The sequence below is a fragment of the Haliaeetus albicilla genome, chromosome 2 (assembly GCF_947461875.1).
Source record: "Haliaeetus albicilla chromosome 2, bHalAlb1.1, whole genome shotgun sequence".
Classification (NCBI taxonomy): domain Eukaryota; kingdom Metazoa; phylum Chordata; class Aves; order Accipitriformes; family Accipitridae; genus Haliaeetus; species Haliaeetus albicilla.
Genome location: NC_091484.1, coordinates 40428407 through 40444602, shown reverse-complemented (window position 1 = coordinate 40444602; position 16196 = coordinate 40428407).

Sequence of the window (16196 nt, the reverse complement as noted above, 5' to 3'; positions counted from 1 at the left end):
GAGACCTAGACAGTAGTGCTCCAGTCACAAGTGTGAGAGTTGCTGTCTGTTCCTCTTGAGAACAATCTTGTTTGCTAGTATTTGATGGGAAATTTGGTAGGGAAATAGGGTGCCTATGGTAATGGTAAAATGTTACAACATTATTACAGGCATTCTGCAAATACTTTAACAGTCCACTGTTTGTTCTGTGAATCATATCACCAATCAAACCCTGGAAGAGTTTCATCTGTTTATTCCATTATGCACGAATATTCAGGATGTAAGTCTTCCTCCTGCAGCAGCAGGGAGTGGATCAGCTCTGTTGAGCTCGGTACTCTTAGCTGTGCCTGTCTACAGGCAGGACTTGCTCCGCCCTGTAGTTTGAAACAGTTGTACCTGCCCCACTGCATGGTCATGGCTCATGTTTCAGCTCAGCCCAATTTTCTGCCCTCTCCAGGGGTGAGGTTTCCCCAGGCACAAGGGTGGCTTGTTTCAGCCAAGGAGTTAGACAGGATGGGCAGGTGGAGAGTCTGAGCTGGAGCACTGAGCTGGCAGGACAGTGTAGATATGTTCATGTTGGCTGAGTTCCCCTTTTTTTCAGTGAATCTTGGAATGGACACCTGGACACCTATGCAAACAAAGGCTTGTGGGTATTAGCTGTGAAGGAAACAAAATATTCCACAGTAGTTTTACATTAATTTTTTCAAATACCCCAGTTGCAACAATCTGTATTCTGAGACAACATTTGTGCAAGAAAAACTGCATATTTTATATAAAACTGTGACCATTTTTATCATTGGTTGGATGTTCTGCTTATCCACACTCACCTTTTTTGCCTCTTATATCAAAAGCTGATCATAGAAATTAAGCACCTAGCAACTGTAGTGAAAAAAAACATAGGGGGAAAAAAGTGTGAGTGCTGAGGGCTCTAAAGTTTCAGTTCCTAAACACAAGACCTCATCTTCCATTTCATTACAGTAAATGGCAACTTGACCAGGAATTTGGGCTACACAGCCATTATGAAATGCAATGTTAAACATCCATTTTTAAAAAGTCCATTCCGTGCAGTTTTTGTGATACATTATTTTCTCTGAATTTCAAATGTGTCAGCTGTCTTATGAAGGAAACACTTTCTTTGAAATAGATCTAAATGGAGAACAAAAAAAATGGGGTTTTAGCCAAGACCAGGCATTGTAGAAGTAACTATACTTCAAGTAGGAGGAGCTCTAAAAGGGCAACACAGAAAGTTACCATAATAAATACAGTCACAAAGTTTCAATGAAACAACATGTAATTTAGTACTTAAAAAGGCAACCCCTTTACCTGTTACAATTTCTGACAGTAATTTCTAGCTTATAACACCTCACATAGCGATTGCTATCAAGAAAAATCTTCATTTGGAGTGAGAGATGCCTCATCAGGTGTGCTGGAGCACTTGCTACACTTGCACCTTCCTGAAATTGCCTATAACCATGACACTTACTATCCTGCTGTTTACTCACATTTAAGATTAAGAAATTATTCATTGTTTAATACATCATGTAATGCCTCCCCTAGAAAGCACCTCCTTTGTGCAAACATACCATGTATTTATTATGAATGAAACTCATTAATAAGTACTGCAATCAATATTTGAGCTCCCACAAATATCAAATGCTAGAGGTTGCCGTTTGGCTGCTATTCGTCTTAATGTCAGGATTTGGAGAACAGGTTGTACTTCAGCAGAGGTATCAATTTCCATAAGTCAGAATCAGAAGTTGTGTCACCTGTTTTGCCATCTACCTACTAAATCTTTCATCTGTCTCTTACACACATGCACACGTGCTGCAGTCACTACTTATGGCTGCAATACTTACTGGCTTCATTTTTACAGGAGTGTTCCCCACCACTGTGTTTATGCCCAAGTCAGGAAGATCTTTTTCAAGTGACCCCCCCATTCAATCGCTTTCTACTCAGATTGGTTTCCTCATTCTTAACCAGACTCTCATTGCCATCCACACTTCATCACGTGCGAGGCACTTCAGTCTAGTCCAACTCCCAAAAACTTAGAAAAATTTGAAAATGTAAGTAGGACTCATAAACTTTTTCAGCGTAAACCTCTGTGTATTCTTCTCTTGTCTGTTTTTCTTCTGTATTTTCTATTATGAACTCAGTGCATGGAGACTGCTTTGTACATCCGGACAAATCCAGACCTGATGAACAAGCAAGGCTGTGAGATGTGAGTGAAGTGAGTATGAGTAAATGACTAAATCTGTAGGAACTGAGAAATGATCCCACGGGCTGAGCTATTGGCAAGGCGTGGGATTTGGCGTAATTAGAGAATGATGCCTTTAAACCAGCTCAAGCCCTCTCTGAATGTGGCTGGAGGTTTCCTAGAGAAGCAGCCCTGGGGGTCCTCAGACCATACCTGGTCTTTGCAGGTCACTATGCAGATTTTGGTCCTCGACACATGCCCTGCACCATAGGGCAAGCAGCTCCTGTGATGAGCAGTCCTCTGCCTTCCCCAACCTCTGTTCCCACATCATCCTGGCAGGGACTTTCACTGCCCTCCTCTGCCACTGCCCCCTGCAAGAGCCCGTCCTCCAGTGGGCTCACCGCAAAGACCAAGTGCCTCCTCCAAAGACTTCTGCTGCCCTGTTTTTTCTGGTGTAACCTTTCATGAAGATATATTCACCTAAATAAATAAGCTGTAGACTTTGCAGAATGCTTCCCAAGTACAGCTCTCTTGTACTATGGTACAAGGAATACTGAATTCAATGCAAAATTAATTCAGCTGTTTTTCAGTGTTTCTTGCATTTCTCCTGACAGGTCTTTGGACTTCGAGTGATACCCTTTTGGCACCCTAAAAGATTCCTTTTTGTAACTTCTTCTTAACATTTATAAGATTGGATTTCTTTTCTTGAACGTGACATTGCACATATTCTGTTCCTTTTTTGTTATTTATCCTTACATGAATTCTTCTTAAATGACTGTTCTACATCTCTTGTCTTTGTCTTTTTTTCTGAGAGAAGAAAACTCACTGCACCAAACCTTATTCTACATAAAGCTGGGCTGGAGCCACCCTACTATTTGTTAGGGCTGATCAGTTCAGATTATTTATTTTATTCAGTGTATGAGCAATGTAATACCTGAGCCATTCACAGACAGACATCCAGGCATCAGGCTTCATAGCCTCACTACAAGGAGATATAGAATACAGTAAAAACTAAGAATGTAGCAAGATCCACAGTGTAAGAAGAGTTCATAATGTCCAGCTAAAGTCATTAGTTGTATGAAGACAGATACCCCAAACCATGACAGGAATATATATGCATGCAATTTAATTGTTACTCAAATATTTTAAAATGTCATTATGGCACCTTCTAAATTGAAATTTCAGTCTTTTATTCTGGGGCTGTTAAGCAGTAAAGTACCTATGTGTTCCTATAGGAAACATAGGTACAGATTTCCTGGCTCGTTTTCTGCTATAGATCTAGAAACCTTCCCCTCTCCTTATTTTTTCACACTTTTTTTTTTCTTTAGGTATGTAAGAAGCACATTTGCACAGCAGTCCAATACAGCCTGTGTAAATCAGTGTCACTCCATCCAAACAAGCAGAGCTACACTGATTTACACCAGCTGAGGCACCAGCTGAAGATGGTTGTAAATTTTGTGGTGGTTTTTAACTTCAGACTTCCTCCTTTTTCAAGGATATGTATCATGAGATGTCTCATGTAGACCATGGACAAGTGCACTATGCCATTCCTTTTGAGGTAGTCACAGTCACATTCACTACATTTCACTATTGCTTTAGAGACAAGAGTATTGATGACATTAGCTGTTGAATCTGCATCCAGTTCTCCAGCAGGTATACAAGCAGGCTAAAGCAAAGGCTTCACTAAAGGAACTTAAACCCCTACATGAGCCCCTGCTCACTCCTCCTGTGTCAGTTTGTGCTACATATAACTCCTAAAGATGTTTTTAACTGTCCTTGATTGTTCTTCTACTAAGTCTGCAGTTAAGCATAGCTCTGAAGAGACACGATTTTCTTACTCTGGCTCTAGTTTTCCATGGTTCTTTTTTTTGAATATTGACATCCTTAATGCACGACATGTTAATCAAATAAATACTACTTCAAGGAGTGCATAGCAGAACTTAATTTTTAAGCAAGAATATTCTCTCTTAAGCATCACTGAAGCTTATACACAGAAAAAAGAACAGTATCTGCTGAACTGTATCAGCGTCCTCTGATATAGCGATCTTTAAAGCACTCCTTTGGGTAATAGTACTAATTAAATCCTGCAATGCTTATTCAGTCTTCTGTCCATAAAAACTCCCACTGATGGGATCTGAGAGTCCTCTGAAAAGCAGGGGTAACTTTATTTACGTGTATAGATATGGATTCAAATGCCTAACTTTACACAGTCTGTTGGAAAATGTTGGCATCCATGCTCAAGGACCACAGAATGAGAGAGTTCAGAGAGGGACTGACAATCAAATAGGGTCTTTGTCAGCCTCCTACCTAGCACAGTAAACTACAGTGTATACTGCTGGGTAGAATTTTTTTCTTTCAAGGAAAAAAAAAAAAAGAAGCATTGAAATGATAGAAAAGGAAAACAATAGTGACTGATTCCACAGTATAGTAGGAATTTGTGGGACATGAGTTCAAGGTAATGCACAATTATAAGAATAAACTATTTCAACTATTCATACATAATGTCCTGTTCTAAAACATTTGTAACTGCTCTAGAGAAAAGCTCTACACAGAGCCACCAATACCAGAAAAAGCAGTTTGTTGAAACATTGTTTTAATGAAAAAACCACAGAAAAATTAACTATACGGTGATGTGAGTTGGTCCTATTGCATATGGATAAGTCCTTAAAATTTTGTCACAGTTGGGTGAATGGCACATGACCCAATGGTGATTCTTCTGTTAGCTATGCCTTGATATCTAACCCCCTGTCCTGTCCAGATTTCTGTGATTTGAGCAGCAGAGTCTTTTTCCTTACTGAATTAGATCTTGTTAGGAAGGGTTTTCTGATCTTCCTGGGTCTTAACCAGGTTTTGGGGGTGAGTCCTATATTCTCCATTGCTGTTTACATGCCAGGTCATTGTGAATGCGACCTTCTTCAAAATGTCTTGGCAATTCCACTTGACCTTGCCGGACCCTAGCACATCTGTTTTTGAAAGTCTAATGGAAAGTCAGTGGGACTGTGACTTCTAAGACACAGATTTTCAAAGCTACCTGTTTACATTTTCATGATTTGGATTTCTAAGTCCTGAATGTTAAGCATCTAAATCCCTTTGGCCTTGCAAAGCTAAAAGAGGACTGAAGAGAAATGGGGATGGTTTCTGTATAGCACTTGGAAGAATATCAGGTAGTTTATTTTTGCCTGTTCATCCAGCTGCTCAGCCATTTACCATCCTAATAAGTCTAAGTAGGCAACCTTCTGTTTCCCTAAGGAGTCTAGATTGCCTGTGGCTACGTGGATTGGTCTCTAATAGACAAAATATACTATATGCAGAGGAGATCGTGCTGGTGCATTGACATTTGCTCAGGGAGGGGAATTTGCCATCACCGTCCATCTCCTCAGCTGTTTTGCAGGCCATTTCTGTCCTTTCTGCAAAGGCTGTGGATCCTGCGTGTTAGCCCCCCACCACCCGCAGAGGTAAGCCTCTCCCCTCTAAGGGCGTGTGGGCACTGTCCTGTCCTGGGATGTGGGAACTCTGCGCGCCAGTGTGGGACTGGGGCTGATGTGGCTCAGGCATCGCCCCAGAAAGCTGCTTGGCATGCAGTGTGCCTGCTGCGCTTGGCAGCCCGGTGTTTTGTGGCTAATCAGCATGTGCTGGAGCACAGACAGCACAGTTTAGAGTGGAACTGACCCCCAAATGTCCCTTTTTGGAAAAAAAGCAAGGGTCAGATTAAAGTAAATCTCATGACTGAGGTGGCTAGGCTGGAAGCTCTCTTTAGTCTTGCTCCTGGCTCCAGATGGCCCCTAGCATGGCAAAGGCCAGCTGGGAGACTGCCCAAAGAGAAGGGCAAGACCGGCTTTGGACACCCCTGGCAGCCAGCCCCCATGGCCACGTCACCCCTGTCCACAGCTCCTCTGGGCTAGCCGGTGGGCTGGCAAGCCCACGGGATAAACCACGTTCACCCCTCAGCCTGCCACAGCAGACATTTATCTGATGTCAGCTACATCAGTTTGACATTAATATCTCCAGCAATTAGTGCTTTTACAAATCAGTCATGAACTGCAGTTTTAAACTGATTTCAACAACCAGAGCACACTGCCACTAGGAAATGAAAGCGAGTTTTTCAACAGCTATATTTTAATGAATCGGAAAGAGAAACAGACTGTACCTGCTGCTGAGTACTTTGTATTGTGTTTTAAAGAAAATGAGAGTTTTGTTGCATTTTCTTTTTTTTTTTTTCTTAGTAGTAGAAGATCAATTTTTCTGGCTGGACACAACACAGGAGACAAACTCTCAGGCTTGTAATTCCCTCAAACAGGCAGTGAGTTTGCAAAACAATTATGGGCTTCTGTGAATTAGGATAAACAACCTCTCTGAACTGCGGTGTTGCTACATACAAAACCAAAGTATATCCTACAGCAATCTCTGCTGTGCTTTCGTCTAGCTTGAACCTGCCAAAGACTAACTTGATATATGACTTTCTCATAAGCTTAGCAATAAGAAGACATATTTACAAAATTTCCAAACCACTAAAGCAATGCTTGCTCTTCCTACTGCTAAGGTACGAGGAAGCTCAGTGGTGCTGCATTTTCCTGCGCGGGGGTCCAAGGAGATACTGGTTTAGCATGATGTTATGTTCTCACCAGCACCCAGAAGGAGCTGGACCTACGTCTGGGGATGGCGGGAGACTGGCCAAGAGCAAAGCAAAAGGACATCAAGGATTCCTTTTCCCAATGAAATTTTGAAGGAATTTTAGGAAGACAAAAACCAGTCTCAGTATTTCCAGGAAGCTGCCAGGGTATGTGATTGACTGAAGGTCTGCTTGGATCTTAGGGATGAGTGGGTCCCCAGACGTCATATCCTTGATTGCTCTTTACCCATGCGTCTATCATGACATTGCTTTTATTCCCTGGCACAGAAAGAGATGTGCCAGTATCCTCGTTCAGGCTTTTGGGAGATCTCAGTGGTAGGGGTAGGAGGAAGGAGCAGATCCTGTGCTTCAGTAGTCTTCAGGGGCTCCTGGCCTCCAGACAGTGACAAAAGGAAGCAGGAAAATTAAAGAAGGCAGATGACAGGGAGCAACAGAGTGCTCCTTAATGTGCAGCTTTTCTCCCAGGATCAGCCTCCAGCCCATGGCTGGGGCTGCTGGGGCTGTGTGGGAATCCTGCTGCCTGACCAGGGTGCTTCATCTGAGCCCTCGTCCACTTACCATCATTAAAGAAACCACAATCTTTAAAATGAGACGTGACTTAGCCATTACTTTCTGGTTATGTTCCAAATGAGTAATCATATTTTACACAGGTTGCACACTCTTCAGGGAGAGTTTTTGATCTATTCTTAGGATACTCACTATTAATAATGGGGACCTTTGCAGAGGTAGGTGATAACTCATTAACATTCTTCCCAGAACCTTCTATGTTTAGATGTTGTCATGATAATGCTGTCTTCTGGTACAAGTGCTCAGAAATAAAACTCTAATATAATCGGCAAATTAGCTGCAGAATAATAAGCTTCATTACAGCTAGCCAGCTACTCCAGCCTTCTGCTTTTATCAATGAATTAAAAGCTCTTCATCTGCAGTTATTACTGTAACATGACACGGCAGCAATGCTGAACAGTTGAGAAGGCGATTTTGCTGTGATAAGCATGGTCCCCCACAGACTCTGTGGTTCTGTAGCATGCATCCCTAGCCATGGGATTGTTCTCCATAATCAAAGATTTCATTTAAAAATAAAACTGCATTACATCCAGTGTGCCTGTAAAGGCAGCTTTTAAAATAGTCCTCCAGTGTAGGACAGTGTCAGGATGTCAGTCTGAGTCTGCTGGCAGACAGGAAATTATCAAGCCTAATTCAGTCGCTGCAGTCCTCCACGTATTTTGTGCAGGGGACAATGAGAAAGTGCTCAGGTCCCTGCACAAAGACTGACCGTAGTAGTTAATGTTTAGGAAACCCCTAATTTCTCTTTGGACTTCTGGATTTCCCAGGGGCTCTTTGTGGAGTGTGGAGTCTTCACTGTCGTCAGTGTCCTTTTCTGAGGTATTTATATTTGTCGTAGGTAAAGACTGTAACTTTCAACCCTTCTCCTTTCTCAGACTTAGAGATCTTTATGCTGACACTTTCTTTCCATGATATATTTCCTGTGATGTTTGCTAGAATCCTATCTGGCCTTTTAGGGCTGGTATGACTAAACAAAGGTATGATGAAAAACAGCTTCAAAAAGATTTTGAAAAATAATTTAAAAGAAGTTGTCAGCTCAAAATCTGATTGGACATCCCTACTGATTTCAACAGAAATTACCCCGGGCTTACATCTCCCAGGTACCTAACTACAACTTTGTTCATTTTGAAAGGGATCTTGTCACTCCCGGGTTTTGGCAGTAGCCAAACCCTGTTTTTTCCGGGTGGAAAGTCCTTTGAATGGTGCTCACCAGGCACAAGGACACAAAGGCCTTGTGAGAGTGCTGGCAGAATGGATGTAGGGTGCCTGATGCCCAGGCCTGAGAAACTATCTGAAGCAAGAAGTCTGCAGAAACTTCTATTACATTTCTCCTATAGGAAGTCCTCCGGCATTTCTCTTGCTCTAGGCAATGGTACCAGTGACATGGCTTTCTGCTGGCTCTTCTTAAGTTTGGGAACTCCTGCAAGAAATGGGACGAGAAGGTAAGCTCAGAAGAGAGACAAGAGAGAGGTGTTATGTTGAGGCTGGACTGCAGTCATCCTCTCCCCACTGAAACTTTTCTCAGGTGTAAAAAAAAGTAATTGCTAAGTAGTGTAATAGCACACTAAGCAAGCAGGCATACATAATCTTTTTCTGAGGAGGAATTTCTCTTAAAAGCCTCATTCTTCCACTCTATCTCTAATAACTAGTAACAATATTTTTGTTAGTCTTCCCCCTTTTCTTTCCTAAACTCTTCTGAAAGTGTTCCTGCATGGTCCATTAGCTGAGGCACTGGAAGCAGCCTGTGTTAGCTAAGTACAACTTCATACTCCCTGCTGGCACAAATGAAGGGTTGACATGAAAGTGCAAATGAATATCCAGCAGATGCTTTTTAGGCTGCATTACAGTTCAGGAAAAGTTGTATGTACTCATATGTTACAAATTTAAAACTGTGAAAAAGCCATCCCTTCAACATCTAGAAAGTCCTTCTTCCTTTTTGGAAGTTTCTAGCCTTTAAGCTTCTTTCTGCAAGGATAAGCATATGCACTGAGTGCACCCTATGGAGTCAAGAACTTGGAAGATTTTTACAAAGACCCTAAATCTTTTTTAAAATGAAAAACCTGAAAGCAATCTCAGCCTGAGTCTCAGTGGCTTTTGAATGCTTTAGACATGACTACACAGTTCAGTATCTGGAAAAGAAGAGCTGCTTTTTTTTTTTTTTTACTGAAAATTGTATCTCTCAAATAAATGCTTTTGCTGAATTTGATTTTGTGTGTGTGAGAAAAGCATCATTTTCCAATGAGAAAGTTCAGCTGCTGTGCAAGAATGCTCAAAGAAAAAAAATTTTTTTTTGAGTTTGCATGACTTTTTTGTGCATGTATTTTGAAATCCCAGTTCAAAATGAAATGCAATTTTTAATTTCTTCCAGACTTGCCATAGGAAAACAACATTTTTCTAACAAAACAATTATTTTTGCACTGAATTTTTTTGCATAAGAAAGTGTATGGGGGTTTTGTTGTGTTTTGTTTTGTTTTAATCAGCTTTAATAATGATTAATACCAGAAATCACTTTATACCAAGTCTTTATTGGCACATGCTACAGGTAGCATGTATAGTATATGTTGGCTCCAAAAATAACCAAACCAATCCAGGTAACATTAGCCTTTGCAGGTGCTGATAGAAGGTAGGACAGGAAAAGCTCTGCTCCTTGGACAACGCGGCTGCTCATTGCCAAGGAGCTGGTGCAGAATGGGGCCTGGCCAACTAGCCAAACTTCTCCTCAGCTGAATCAGTAACACTGCTGATATGCCAGCATTGTGGGCTTCCAGGTTTTTGGTGGCCTCCCTGGTCACTGACATCCTATGCTGGATGAAGGCCAGCTATTTTCATCCAGGCCAGGGCAATAGTTTTCCAAGGGATGGTCCATCCAAGAGCCAGTTAATGTCTACTGTATTAACTCCTTCAAGGAATTTTTATTCAGCTTCATTGGGGCTGAATGTTGGTTTCATTTCTGTTGCACATTCATCTCTGTGTAAAGATGAGGCAGGACTATTTCTGCGCCAAGGAGAGGCCCATCATTGCAGGAGACAAGAGAACAAACATTCTCACAGTATAATCAATCTTATAGAGCAGATGGATACAGTAATTAGAGCAAAAACAATTTTGCCAAGAATATTAACATTTCAACAGTTTATCAGAAAGGGGGTGTTGACACCGGTCAATAATTTTCTGATTATTGCAAAAACATCTTAAGTTGTTGACTATTTTGTGCAAAACAGGACAGACTAATTTTGGCCTCCTGACCTTGTTTACAGCAATGGGAGGTAGCATTGCCACCAAAATTTTTTTTTAAAAAAACAACCAAACAAACATGTGTTTTTCCATGATTTTAAGGTATTGTAGGCCATAAAGATGTATGGGGTTTCCAAAGAGCATATTTATTTATATTTTACTCAGTCTCATGATACTTGGGTGCATGTTGCAAAAAATTAAACAACTGTTGTCAACAGTTAGCACAAGTCAAGCCTACCCATTCCTCCCCCTCTTCCCATGCATGGATGGGAAAACATCATGCCTATGAGCCCAAAAGGAAGAATAATAATAAAAAAGAACTTAGAAGAATCCAGGTCTGTCAAAGTTTAAAACACTCCCTTCACTGGGGAGGAAATAGCTTCCATTTGGTTTCTACCAGCTGACTGAAGAACTGGCAAATCTTTGTGAGACATGGGAGGAAATACCGGAATAAAACGAGTACAGATGAGGGGTGGGACATTTTACTGCCATTAGTGTATATTTCATTTGTCTTTTATCTCCTTTTTTCCCTCCTCTCTTTATTGTTTCTTCCATTATTTCAGTATCAAGGCAATCCTTGCCATTCATGTTTCCTCCCCTGCGCTGTTCCTCACTTGTCTCTGATGCTGTTCTCCTAGAGCACTTTCAGTGGTGGGCCATTAACATGCTGTTACACAGCCCCAGCGGATTGGATCATTACACTGTGCTGAAGGACCCTCTCATCTGCCTGCTGGAAGGGATCCCTCCACAGGGCAGCAAGGTGCCTTGATATTGACTGTTGATTATACAGCTGGATGTGAACATTTGAGAGAAGTCAGCACAAATCCCCTGAAACAATTTCCTGCCCCTATAGGCAGCCCTATAGCTCACATTCGGGTATTGTGAAAGGACTGGGGCTGAGGAAATGAATTCACTTTGTGTCTTGCTTTCCCTTAATGAATCACACAAGCTGGGCTCTGGCAGAGCCCAGGAAGGAGAAATCAGCAGAAGCAGGGAATTTCCTTGATGCTGGGAATGCCCTCCAGCTTACCTGCCAGACCCCAGTGCTGAAGAAGTAGATAAAAGACCACGTGGCTGGGCAAAAAACTGCAGTTACAGCTGCTCATCTTGTGGGTTGCATACAACTTCTTACTAGCAGTGGTAACTCTTTGCAGATATAACTTCATAGCCCTAAACTATGGGGGTACAGATGGTTTGATACTGATGAGCAGCGCTTGCAGCAAAACCAAGGAGGTGTGGAGTAGTATGGCCTTAAATCAAATTCTTTTAGCCCCAGTCTCAGTGTTGGGCGAATGTAAGGCCAATTCCTACCTGTCCTGGTTTCAGCTGGGATAGAGTTAACCGTCTTCCTAGTAGCTGGTAGGGTGCTATGTTTTGAGTTCAGTATGCGAAGAATGTTGATAACTCTGATGTTTTCAGTTGTTGCTAAGTAGCGTTTAGACTAAAGTCAAGGATTTTTCAGCTTCTCATGCCCAGCCAGCGAGAAGGCTGGAGGGGCACAAGAAGTTGGCACAGGACACAGCCAGGGCAGCTGACCCAAACTGGCCAAAGGGGTATTCCATACCATGGGACGTCACGTCTAGTATATAAGCTGGGGGTGGGGGCGGGGGATCGCTGCTCCAGGATTGACTGGCCGTCGATCGACTGGTGGTGAGCAATTGCACTGTGCATCATTTCTATATTCCAATCCTTTTATTCTTACTGCTGTCATTTTATTAGTGTTATCATTATCATTGTTAGTTTCTTCTTTTCTGTTCTATTAAACCGTTCTTGTCTCTACCCATGAGTTTTACTTCTTTTCCTGATTTTCTCCCCCATCTCACTGGGTGTGTGGGGGGAAGTGAGTGAGCGGCTGCGTGGTGCTTAGTTGCTGGTTGGGGTTAAACCGCGACACTATCGTAAGTCAGAGCAACACAGCAACTGTTTCAAGTTTTGTTTGGTGGCTCGTGACCTCAGTGGGGCCACAGCAGAACTGAGGGCTCAAATAGCTAAGCCAATGTGTTGGCCACACACTTTTTTTTTGCCCAAACAAAATCTTATCCTTGAGAAGTGAGGTGAAGAGGTACAGGCCAGTGACCATGAATATTTCTTGGAAAGGGTGAAGGTTGGTATCAAATTGCTTGATTGTCCTCAGTAGAATAACTATTTATGACATGTGGCACATTTGCTCCTGTGTTTTTCTTCTTGACATTATTCCAATGGGTTTGGTGAAGCCATGCCCCAAGGCAGCCAGTGAAGTTCAGGAGACAGGTTTGAAAGAGCCTGCCATAGACCCTTGCTCGGCAGATAAGTTGGAAGCCAGGAGCTGTAGGATCCCGAGTCTGAGACTGCTCCAGGTATCTTTAGGTTGTAGGAATATCTGCCCCAATGCCTCTTTAACAACAAACTGAGGTGTGAAAACTGACAGGCAGAAAGAGCTTTCCTGCCATGTCTTGTGCCTCTTTCTTACTCATCTGCTGTCTGGGTGCAAGGTAGAGCTGCCCCAGGCTACTCTATCATGACCACACTGGGTGGGAGCTGGCTGCGGTGTTTCACCTCCTTTCTTACAGGAGCAGCAAGTTAAGCTTTTATACTATGATGTCCAGAAAAAAAAAGTAGTTTTTCCCCTTGCCCTAGCAAAGTAGCCAGAGACCATCAGGAGAGCAGCTCAGCAGCTGCAGTAGAAAAGGGGCAGCTGCTACTCAGAGCTCTTGCAGCTGCTCCGTGCTGGACCTGGTGGGTTAAAAGTCTGGACTTAAAAGTCCTTGTGAGAATAATTGTCCCACTAGCTGTCTGGCAGCGGTTGTGATCAACAGCTGACGTATTGATTAAACAGGGGAGACAATGGGTAAGCAGATAGACTTGCAAAAATAAGAGCAAGCAAAATTGAAGCTAAATCACTGGAAATCTGCCCCTTTGAATCCTTAAAGGTCAGGAGTGTGGATCAAAGATCAAGTAGTGCAGGAAGCAGCAGGGGAATAAATGCCCTGAAGGGCCTGAAACAGCCTGAGTTTCGGCCTTCAAAGTTTGTGCAAAGCATCTCCCAAAAGGAGGTGGAAAGGAGGAGGGCAATCTGAAGCCAAGCCCTAGGGCAGACGGTGGCAGATGCTGCACACTGGAGCAGTGCTCCATGGGACACGATGCCAGCCCGAGGGTCTGCCTGCACAGGAATGATACATTGGATTAGGCTATTCACCCTGGCTTCAGGAATGAGCTGTAGCAAACGTGAAATGCAATCACACTGCTTTGATCTGCTTTCCCACGGTGCTTTTTTTGTCCAAAAATGTACTTGCAAGCAGTGTTGTGCTCGTGTGCTACGTGGCACCCCGGGGAGGTACCCCTGGCTGCAGTGACCATCCATCTGCTCGTGGCTCCCAAGAGTGTGTTGTAGAAAGCCTGGTGACGACTGGAGGAGACCTGGGGTCAAACCAGTACATTCCCGTGATTCTTCTCCCAGCCATCCTGTAACGCACCCTAAAAAGCTTGGGAGCAATGTCTCATGAGGGGATGATGCAAATATACACATCTACTTTTGTTTCCAGTCATTCTGGAAGCCCTCAGTTATCTTTCCCTGGTTTGAACCTTTCCAGCAGGCTTTTTAAGAAGAGAAAGGAACAGGTCAGCTAAACCTGAATGGAAGTGGGATGTGCAGAGGGGAGGCTGAAAGAAGGGTGGTGCCACATGATAAAAAATGGCCCAGTTTTGTAGGCAAATGGGGTCAAAGGAGCATTACTTTGTTCTTGCTGCAGTTAGAGCATAGCTGTGAATAGTGATTGCACTGGTACCATGGCAATGGCCAAAATGATTTGGGTATAAATTTTTATGCTGGTGTGTGTGGGAGGGAATGCTTTGTAAATATGGGGTGACCTACTCCTCAATGAAATTACTCAGATCAGTTGTTTTAAAATCTGGTTATAAACAAGGTAGGGAATAAAGTACAGAAACTGCATTTAGCATACCTGACCAAGAAGACAGTGCAAATTTCAGCCCATTCAAATTCATCTCACTTCTGACTATGGAGGGCTAAGGCAACCATGTCGCTGGCTGGATGCTGGACACTGTCCACATGGATACCATCACTGGGTCACAGAAAAAACCAGTACAGCGTAATCTTCACATGTTGTCCAGCAATGCAGAGTGGAAAGCAGTCCTTGGCCTCTTTCACAAATTCTTTGAACTTTTATTAAGCCGTTTGTGCTTTTGGTATGAAAGGGTGTGCATAGCAAGTGAGTTCAGCAGGTAAATGCACAGAAAACTGCTCCCTTTCGCTGTTTTGTAATCCTGCTAGTTGACAATTTCAAACATTACCTCTAGTTTTGTTACAAGAAATTTTGAATTTTCTTTCTGTATTCACCTTCCATGGACCACTTATGATTCTGCAGGTATTTGCTAAAGAAGCAAGCTGCCACTATTTTTTTGCAAGCCTTCTCTATTTAATCTTTCCTCTGCAACGACTCTGTTAATGTGTCCACTCTTCCTGCATTTTTGCAGGACAGCCAGTATGTGAACCACAAAGTGCTCCTCACTTAGTTTTTCCTGGTGCCTACCTCAGATCTCCTTCAATTTAAACTAGTGTTGCAATCCTCCAGTCATCTCTAGGCATGACTGCCCCCAGTTAAGTTTTTATCTAGATATTTCTTCTCACCTTTCCTCCTTCTCTGTCGCCTTCAGTCTCTCAGCTGACATACATTAAATCCTTATGAGGCTGGGGATACAGCATTTTGCCTACTAAGGCAAGCCAACACCACCACCTGTATTTACTTCCCAGTCCAAGCTGTCATGCTGATAATGATAAAGAATCACTTTTCCTACATCTCCTATACTTTTCCTACACTCGTTTCCCTGCTGTGGTTTGCTCTAAGATAAGTTGTTTTCTAAATTGCTTTCCCCAGGTAAAAACATTGACTGCAAGATGGAAGGCCGTGTTTAAGTTGATGATGGGAGAGTAAGGAAGAGTTAAGCCATTTTGGGGCATGTTACATGCAGGGGAGCCCCTCAAGATGGGGCAAGAAGGGACACACAGCTGCAGGCACTGCTGCTAGTTAGCAGGATGGTGTCCTGCTTTAGTATAGATGTGGAAGAGCAACAACAATTGTAAAGTTGGTTGTGCAAAGATGGCTTATTTTGTAATGCGAATAACAAAACAGAGTGCTCTTTGCTTTAAATTCTGTTCTGGGAGAAAGTCCCCTGCAAAGTTAGTAGGACTGCATGAATTTTTCTGGCCCCAACAGTTTCAAATCATTGCAACTGATACTTTAAGATGACTACAGCAATACGAAATCTCTCTCTGAACCCTCTTGGGGCAACTTACTTGCTCCAAAACTTTAGAACTGTGTGTGCTTATATAACTCTGTGTGCCCACAGAGGTCATGTTTTTTCTGTTCTCTTGCACTATGATAAACATCTGGGCCATACAACACATTTGATTTTTTTTTTTTTAAACTCCTGGGGCACATCTGATCTGAGCAGGAGCAGGGCTGTAGGAGACAGCTCAGAAAAGTAGGTTTGAGGCTGCAAACATACTGCCTGTGGTTGGATGTGATCCTGGAGGAAAATTAGAGGATTTACAGCCTGGATGTTGTTTTAGCACATTGTGTGGGTAAGCAAATAACCTGG